The sequence below is a fragment of the Eucalyptus grandis genome, chromosome 6 (assembly GCF_016545825.1).
Source record: "Eucalyptus grandis isolate ANBG69807.140 chromosome 6, ASM1654582v1, whole genome shotgun sequence".
In the NCBI taxonomy this organism is placed as follows: Eukaryota; Viridiplantae; Streptophyta; class Magnoliopsida; order Myrtales; family Myrtaceae; genus Eucalyptus; species Eucalyptus grandis.
This window is the reverse complement of record NC_052617.1, coordinates 52,622,529-52,631,961: the sequence shown is the minus strand read 5'-3', so window position 1 is coordinate 52,631,961 and position 9,433 is coordinate 52,622,529. Positions and strand designations below refer to the sequence as shown.

Sequence of the window (9,433 nt, the reverse complement as noted above, 5' to 3'; positions counted from 1 at the left end):
ATAAATACAGATCCGAAGGACTTATAGTCCTAGAATAGAGGACCCAAGCTAAGACGATGGTGTTTTGATAAGTCATTGTAATATAATTCAAAGAAGCTTTATACACACTTTTTTTTTTTAATAACTTCAACAAGTCATTGTCTTCCTTTTGTCTTTTTTTTTTTTTTTTTTTAATTCCTATAATTGAACGTTCCACTATTTATTCTAAAATATTTAGATTATTAAAAAACCAGTGGAATTTATATCTGGTTTCCCAATTTGCATGCATGTCTTGGTGGTACCTTTAATTGAAGAAGTTAATACAGCTTGCTTTCTTTAATGTTGCATTAGAGAGTGTGAGAGCAAGATGCCTCCCCATTACTCTTTGATTAAATGGGTTGAAAGCGGGTCCTCTCTTAACCCATCGTAAACCTATCATTAGTTGGTTTTTTGGTTTATTAGACTCATTCTTACCCATATTTCAAATATTAGGTAACTCATATATCACCGACGAGATTAATTACTAGTTAAAATATGGGTCCATCATCGATCTTGCCACATCTATGTGAGACCACGGATGAATTGATAAGTGATTGACATGGGAGACTCGGATGGACTTAAAAGTTATTTCAGTTATGAGTGTGGAAAGCCATATTGATACGGCACCGGCAGCTCGTCTTTCCTTGTCGTCCTCGACATCGCTAAGTTCAAAGACATGGCCCAGGTGCTTCACTAAAAAGTCGAGACAAAACATGAAGATATTGTATATCCGGGTCGCAGGTCTCTCGCGGTTCGACTTTCCACAAAGGCAGGCGTAAGTCTCAGGCGCGGGACCTTGAAACCCCCATTAAAAAAATGGGTTCTTATGCGCACTTCGCGCCTCACGAGCCTCGTGAAATGCAGGTGATAACGATTGAAGCCCGAGTTAGATTCTCCAGAACTGAAGGCGCGAAATAGAAGGGATATGTAGGCATTGTATCGTTCACGATCCACCGTCACTTGTACAAATTTTCGCCACTGACAGCCCAGTTTGACCTTGCTTTATGAAGGAGGAAAAAAACGCTTATCGAGTGATAGGCCAATGCGGCATATCATCGATTGCTTCTTTTTAACTTCGGATATTTGACATTCGACTTCTTTTCTTTCACACCTTTTACATCGAAGGGTGATGTCGACGTCCGAAATTTGATTTTTAGTTGAGTGTGGACAAAATTAAGTGAAGTAAATCAAGATATCGACGAATTTGCTAAAAATATAAAAATAAAAATCAAGATATCGACGAAACCACGAGGACTAATTGCACACCTTCCCATACCGAGATCAGGTTTTTCTCGCCCACCTTTGAGGACCTTCTTGCCTTTGTCCACCTCTCAAGTGTTTACCACAGGAAAATAATGCAAAAAGGGGGCGTTGATTAGTCTCGCTGATTTTGACATAGAAAAGTACAGTTAGCTACTCAATCGAATCCTCACATCAATCGGAATTTTCGATTATTTTAACGAATCACGTTAACAGATTTTTATAACAAAAATAGAATGTTTTCCACGAGGAATCTTCTGGTTATAATTTAACAAAATATTTAAATTTGCCATGAATATCGTTCGTACATTTATTAAGCATATATACATGACTTTTCATAAAATCCTGTCCCCTTTCACACCTTCACGAATAGTCGTTCATTTAAAGTATAATGTAGTATGCACGTATAGAGCACATGCCTTAATGTACTCTGGAAAGATTACTTCAATTTTCAATATAGTTAATATCTTTTCATTTATTAATCAACGAAATGCCAATACAATTGTTATTTATAAATTAAAGTCATGGTAGTGTCACGACCTATCAACGCACAAAAATGTAGTTTTCTTTGATTTATTATCAAATAGCAGGCAAATGTGAGTTTTTTTTTAACAAATTCTTGTAATTCAAAAGGTCATTTTTTATTTGTTTGTAAGTTTTCTCATTCATAATATGGTCGGTATATCTACATGATAATAGAATTTTGAGTACTATCAAAGTAAAGCCAAAATTTTGTCACGTACTTTTGAGAAGATTGATGGTATTTACTTATTCGTATCCACTATCATGTAATCTCAATCCCTTATATCAGTAACAGAGGAAAGGAGCTCATGCTTGCAGGTCAGTACTAATTTGTTGCTTGGATCACACATGACTTGAATTATATGGGGAGTACACGAACATCTTTCATCATTTATTAGAAGAAGTATACACGTCACAATTAGGAAGCGCCATGGAATCGAAATCATAATAGCAAGACTATGAGAGTAATTTCATGCCGCATTTTAATTGGAATTGAATTCTCAAGAACCTTATTCTTATTTTGTAGGATGTACTTTCAAAAGGCTGTAGTTACATTCTTTTGAACTTAGATCCCATTTCCCGTGAAGCAAACGATGCTTCTATGGTAATGTGATTCTAAATAATGTGTGGCCAAATAAACGTGTTATGTACTATACGTTTTTCATTTCTATGAATGTGTTACAATACAAATACATTTATATCAGACTCTGGATGGTGACCAATGATACTACAACTTGATATGGAAGCTCGGATTGAGCTGATGAAAGCGATTCATGGTCAAGTTTGTATGCCTGTTCCGGTATTGCTACCCAGTCAGGATGGAAAAAGCCATGGCTCTTATTAGGTATGATAGGATGATATATCTAGCATTATTTTGCTTTTGTTTGGCAAACCCTAAGTACTATTTTAAATGAGATAAAGAGAGTAGGAAGAAGCTGGCGACCCAAAACGTGGGTATTAATAGAGTTCCCTTTCTTCTCCTAAAGATCACAGCAACGCTTGGTTTTGGAGAGAGAGCTTGATTCTTTTCTCATCAACTCTCACATATCTCTCACAGTCAAAAGAGGTGTCTCTGTCTGTCTGTCTGTCTGTGTGATAAGTTCATGCTTTAGCCATGCTAAACCAAGATCGCTGCGGGATATGTTTTGATATCTATAATGTGATATGCATGCACATGGTGACATAACCTTAGAGAACAAGCATAGTTCATGGATATATAGCGACCTTGTTCATCGATGAGTTTTGGTTTGTGGCATCTGGCAACTCATTCATCATTTTCTTGTGCGGGTTGTTTTACTTGTTCGTTTGCATGATCATCAGGAAGGACAGTACAGGAGAGTCCCGATATAATCAGCCGAAGGAAGAGAGGAAAAGAGAAGGCCTCAGCATGTGGAGGCTGAAGATAGCAGAAGGAGAGGATGGCCCCTACTTGTACAGCACCAACAACTACGTGGGGAGGCAGACTTGGGAGTTCGACCCTGAGGCCGGCAACGCTGAGGAGCGTGCTGAGGTTGCGGCCACCTACCAGCACTTCTACAACCACCGCCACCAAGTCAAGCCCTGTAGTGACCTCCTCTGGCGCATGCAGGTACATAACATTAGGAGTAAGCATAGTTCTAGGGTAGAATTTGGAACTGAGAGTCAGATTGATGGGCACTTGTAGATTCCAGGTTTTAAGGTATGCAGGGTAGATTCTAGGATCCAAAAAATGAGGAACCTATTTTGATGGGTGGGTTCCAAGTTTTTACTTGGAGAAATACTGAACTTGGAACCTGGAACCTGTAACCTAGAACTTAGAATAAGTTTTAATGTTTTTCTTGGTTCATGTCTTCGTGCGATCTTACAATATTCCATATTATTTCAATGATAAGTGTATAATCTTGAAGCATTAATTTGAGCTTTCATTTTATGACCGAGACTTTTATTTATTTATTTATTTTGTTAATTTTTTTTATTTATTAATGTTAATATTTTTCGTCTTTATGATCAGTAAATTATAGCAGCAAGTGGTGGTTATTAAGAAAATTCATTACAATGATTCAATTGATAATATAGATGGAACTTGAGTAGACCATGGAATTGATTTTGGAACCTATAACAAGATAGGTTCCAAGTTATAAGGTATGCGAGGTAGGTTCAAATTTCCAAAAATTGAGGAACTTGTTTTAACAAATAGGTTTCAAATTCTATATAGAACTTGTATAGAACCTGAAACTGTTCACCCATACATAATATACACCGTGTACTTGAACACACATACATGCCTACTCATTCTCATGTAGCAACAGGCTTACTAAGAGGCAGTTGTACATTGTGCACGGGCATACATATCAAACTTGACATGGATAGGTAGAATCAATTCCCAGTTACGCTAGCTAATATTGTATTTAGTCTCGGTGACGGAGATAGCGTGCTATCCAGTTGCTGTCGGGCCTACTTTGAAGGAGAAGATCCATGGCCACACGCCCCTCCTCTGGGCTCTTCTTTCCTTTCCAAAAATTTCGCTATAGCTCAATCCCCCAAGTCCACCAAAACGTGAAAATTCTCAGTTGTGTTCTTAATATGAGCTTGTCACCCTATTCTAAGAAGGAATGCTAGATCTCATGCATTAGTCGGGCTGAGCAATCGTATCGATCTCGAGACTTGGGGTTTGTAGATAACTAGTCTATATCCTCTGTTGCCACTACTAACGATGAGGGACGGATAGTTTTTACCGAAAGCTTTTTACAAAATGATAAATCATATCATAAACACACTGACGGAGGAATGGAATTATGTCTTCTACGTACAAAAATCACTTTAGAACCTTGGTATATCATTTGTAAACTAATAGGAGAGTTGTTTGAATCCCTGTCATAATTCAAAATTTTAATTGTGTTCTGAAAATGAGAAAGACGGTAACTCTCATACGCCAATTGGAATTTTACTGTTGTTGCTCGTCATTAAGTTTAAAATTTGTTAAATGTGTGGCAATACGAAGTAATGGGCAATCTACAGCTGATGCATGGTGCTGATTCCTGGGCAGTTTCTGAGGGAGAAGCAGTTCAAGCAGACGATCTCGCCGGTGTAGGTGGAGGACGGGGAGGAGATCACGTACGACAAAGCGTCCACCGCCCTGAGGAGGACTGTCCACTTCTTCTCCGCACTGCAGGCCAGTGATGGCCACTGGCCCGCTGAGAATGCCGGGCCTCTTTACTTCCTCCCTCCCCTAGTCATGTGTGTCTACATCACCGGCCACCTCAACGCCGTCTTCCCTGCCGAGCACCGCAAAGAAATTCTCCGCTACCTCTACAACCACCAGGTTACTCTTTTTTTCGCAAAAGGAAGACACCCAGATGGAGAAAATAGCAGAGGAACTTTGAAAGACTTAAGTCTTGAAACTGTTTGTGGGTTTTGCATTAATTTTGTTGCAGAATGGAGATGGTGGGTGGGGCTTCCACATTGAAGGTCACAGCACCATGTTCTGCACGGCCCTGAGCTACATATGCATGCGCATTCTCGGGGAAGGGCCTGATGGTGGCCAGGACAATGCTTGTACTCGGGCGAGGAAGTGGATTCTTGACCGTGGCGGGGTCACCTACATACCCTCCTGGGGCAAGACGTGGCTTTCGGTACTCTCTCACTCTTCCTTCAGTAATTGACAAAAAATTGTGCTCCAGATTGTTCTGTGCAAGTGTTTGGGTGAATTGGATATGTGACATTGTGCTTGTGCATGTGTGTTGTCTTGTCACATGCTATGTAGATTTTCGGCCTTTTCGATTGGTCTGGAACCAACCCAATGCCCCCAGAGTTCTGGATCTTGCCTTCATTCCTACCCATGCACCCAGGTTTGTTTTTGCAGATTTTCTTGATCATGTCCTTGATGGTAATCTATAGTAGTCTTAACATATATAAATTTGGACTATTTTCAAATTGAAAAACGTGGCGTTTTTGCTGAACGAACAAGAATATGGCATTGGCTTATTATTGAAATGGCCACCCTTCCAGAATTCCCCTTGAAATATAGAAAGTTTCAACTTCTGTTTCGAGTGACTACGTTTCTCCTTAGTTATATGGAAACGTTGTCTGAATGTCCCTTTTTGAAAGATGTAGCTAAGATGTGGTGCTACTGTCGGACGATTTACATGCCCATGTCGTACTTGTATGGGAAAAGATTCGTTGGCCCAATCACACCGCTTGTTCAACAGTTGAGAGAAGAACTTCATACTCAACCCTACGACATGATTTCCTGGAGAAAAGTCTGCCATCTTTGTGCCAAGGCAAGTATCCATAACAGGTCCAAGATATCGTTCTAGAATCAGATGGATTACGAGTCAGAAAATTTTTAACAAAATGACTCGAATTGTTGTTGCAGGAGGATCTCTACTATCCCCATCCCTTAGTACAGGATCTGATCTGGGATAGTCTTTACATATTTACAGAGCCTCTTCTCAACCGTTGGCCATTTAATAAACTTAGAGAAAAGGCTCTTCAGGTGACGATGAAACACATTCACTACGAAGATGAGAACAGTCGATATATCACAATGGGATGTGTAGAAAAGGTAATGAATACATAAATTTGAGGAGAAAGACACATTAAGTGTAAAATTCTCGCATCGTGGGAAAACACTACTGAGAATTTGTCTTTTGCTTTGGACTCGGACAGGTTTTATGCATGCTTGCTTGCTGGGTAGAAGACCCAGACAGTGACTATTTCAAGAAGCATCTTGCTAGGATACCGGATTACCTTTGGGTTGCCGAAGATGGAATGAAGATGCAGGTTAGTAGTAGTGTCACGGAACTATGACAGAATTGGGCTTAATTCGAAATGATAGGTGCTTATGCTGCATATTTGAAAGGTGGAAGCAATCTTATAATAAGGAGAAGATTAATTTAGTAAAGTGTGACCGTCTAGAGGGAAGCTTAGTTTGGTTGTTGGCTCATTCATATGCAGAGTTTTGGTAGCCAAGAGTGGGACACGGGCTTTGCCATCCAAGCTTTGCTTGCCAGTAATATGACTGAGGAGATAGCACCGGTATTAGCTAGAGGACACGACTTCATAAAAAAATCTCAGGTTTGATCTTTGATTGTTGCGAGCATCGCTTATCTCCAAACATCTTCCTAGTTTCTTTTGCTTCCTTGCATAAACTGAAGTGCATCGATCTCTTCATAATATTCCAGGTCAAGGACAATCCTTCTGGTGATTTCAAAAGCATGCACCGTCATATTAGTAAAGGATCTTGGACATTTTCAGATCAAGATCACGGTTGGCAAGTCTCCGATTGCACTGCAGAAGGTCTGAAGGTAATACTCCAATGGATGCCTTCACTGTATCTGCAGGTTCAATCCAATCCTAAATTGCTCAGTTTCTCACTGAATTTTTCCCTCTTTATTCAGTGTTGCTTGCTTTTCTCAATGATGCCACCTGAAATTGTTGGTGAGAAGATGGAGCCAGAGAAATTGTATGACGCTGTCAACATTTTGCTTTCTCTACAAGTGAGTATACCATTGCTTTTCTTTCTTTAGAAAGACTTGAGAAAATCTTTGATTAAACAAGAAATATTGGCTAAGCTTTGTTTGCTCTATGCATCCAAAATCACGTTGCGAGTTAATTCTTTCATTGAGTTTGATTATATTTACAATATCATCACATCGTCCATGAATGCCACTTGTTCCGGAGTGAAAATGGCGGATTGCCAGCATGGGAGCCTGCAGGAGCTCCAGCTTGGCTAGAAGTAAGTACTTGATAAATTTTTTGGAATTCCTTGGCGGTCCTCACGGACTAAGACATGTCTGTTTGTTCATAAATTACTATAGCGGGACTTCTTCCTCATCATTTGTCACTTGCAGCTCCTAAACCCGACAGAGTTCTTTGCGGACATTGTCATCGAGCATGAATATGTTGAATGCACGTCCTCAGCTATCCAAGCTTTAGTTTTGTTCAGGAAGTTGTATCCTGGGCACAGGATGAAGGAGATTGCAGATTTTATATCAAATTCTGTAAAGTATCTGGAGAATGTACAAAAGCCAGATGGCTCGTGGTGTGTTCCTCTTCCAGTGGGTATTGCTGAAGAATTCAGATAAATTAAAGAAACAGCTGACTAACTGAGCAATTCTTGCAGGTATGGGTGCTGGGGAGTTTGTTTTACATATGGCTCATGGTTTGCGCTCGGTGGACTAGCAGCTGCTGGCAAGACATATAGCAATTGTGCAGCTATGCGCAAAGGAGTCGCTTTTCTTCTACGAACACAGTTGCAGGATGGCGGATGGGGAGAGAGCTATCTTTCTTGCTCGAAGGAGGTAATTTCTAGAGGGACCTTCCACCGCATGTTTGGCTTTAGCTGTTTTAGTTGCTCGCTTTTCTGGAAACACGGAAATCTTGAATTTTCTGTTTGCCAAATGGGTTGATGTAGGAATACGTACCGCTTGAAGGAAACAGATCAAATCTGGTGCAAACCGCTTGGGCTATGATGGGCATGATTTACGCGGGGCAGGTCAGTTGATGATAGTGTCGTTTTCGTCTCCATGGCATTAAACATACTTTGGTGATGGTAAAAGATCAATATTCAATGTGAAGTTTCTGACTTTGGTTCATCTACTATCAGGCAGAGAGGGATCCGTCTCCCCTGCACCGTGCCGCAAAGCTGCTAATCAATTCACAAATGGAAGACGGTGATTACCCTCAACAGGTTTGTACCTTTCAGAAAGTTGATTTCATACAGGGTTAAAATCTCAGGAAATAAGAGAGTGCGCGCCACCAATATCCCGGGAAAGAATTTCCTGCGAACTAATCCATACAACTAGGAAAATCCAGAGATGATTATGGTCCACGCATATTATCTTACAAACAATTGGTTCAACTGATTCGGTATGAATTGCCTTACAACCAAACAACATGATCTAAGCATGAACTTTGCATTGCAGGAAATCACTGGGGTTTTCAGCAGGAACTGCATGTTGCACTATGCCAATTACAGGAACATTTACCCATTGTGGGCTCTCGCAGAGTATTGTAGGCGGGTTCCCTCACCGTCAACAGCCCTTTGATGAAACAAGGCATACCATCACAGCTTGCATATTGAGAAAACATAGATTTCACTGGAACAGTAATCAAAATTCATGTATTTGGTTTTTCTAGTATGATAGATGTAGATCCGAAGGACTTTTGGTCTTAGAATAGAGGATTGTCACACCCCCAACTCTACAAGTACATGGGCAATATCACGGCCATCCTTTCTCTCAAAAGATGCTACCTTAAGCATAACTACTATCAATACGTACGCTAAAGAGTCATCTGGTCACAATATTAGAGTTTTTATAATCCATCAAAAGAATAGGTATGTGTTAATCTAACAACTAAACTCAGGAGTTCATTTGAGATATAATTTTCAAAATGTCATCCCAATAATGTAAATGCTCTCATTTTACTTGCTTATGGCTAGTTGAAGAACCTGAAAAGCAAGTAAGATGAATAAAATGAGCAATCACAGCCCAATAAGTAATACATCTTTTATATGCACATTATTATAAATTAATACCATAAACTCACAACCCAAATCCAGTATAAGATATAAGTAAAATATCAAAAAGTGGATAATATCTTTCCAATGAAACTTTTTACAAATAAGATCAATCAACAATATCAACTCACA

The 9,433-nt window shown here is 39.7% G+C and overlaps 1 pseudogene; it reads left to right on the top strand.

Moving 5' to 3' along the window:
- The first annotated feature begins 3,175 nt into the window (after window positions 1-3,175).
- LOC104450705 lies at window positions 3,176-8,828 on the top strand (annotated as a pseudogene).
- The last annotated feature ends 605 nt before the right edge of the window (window positions 8,829-9,433 follow it).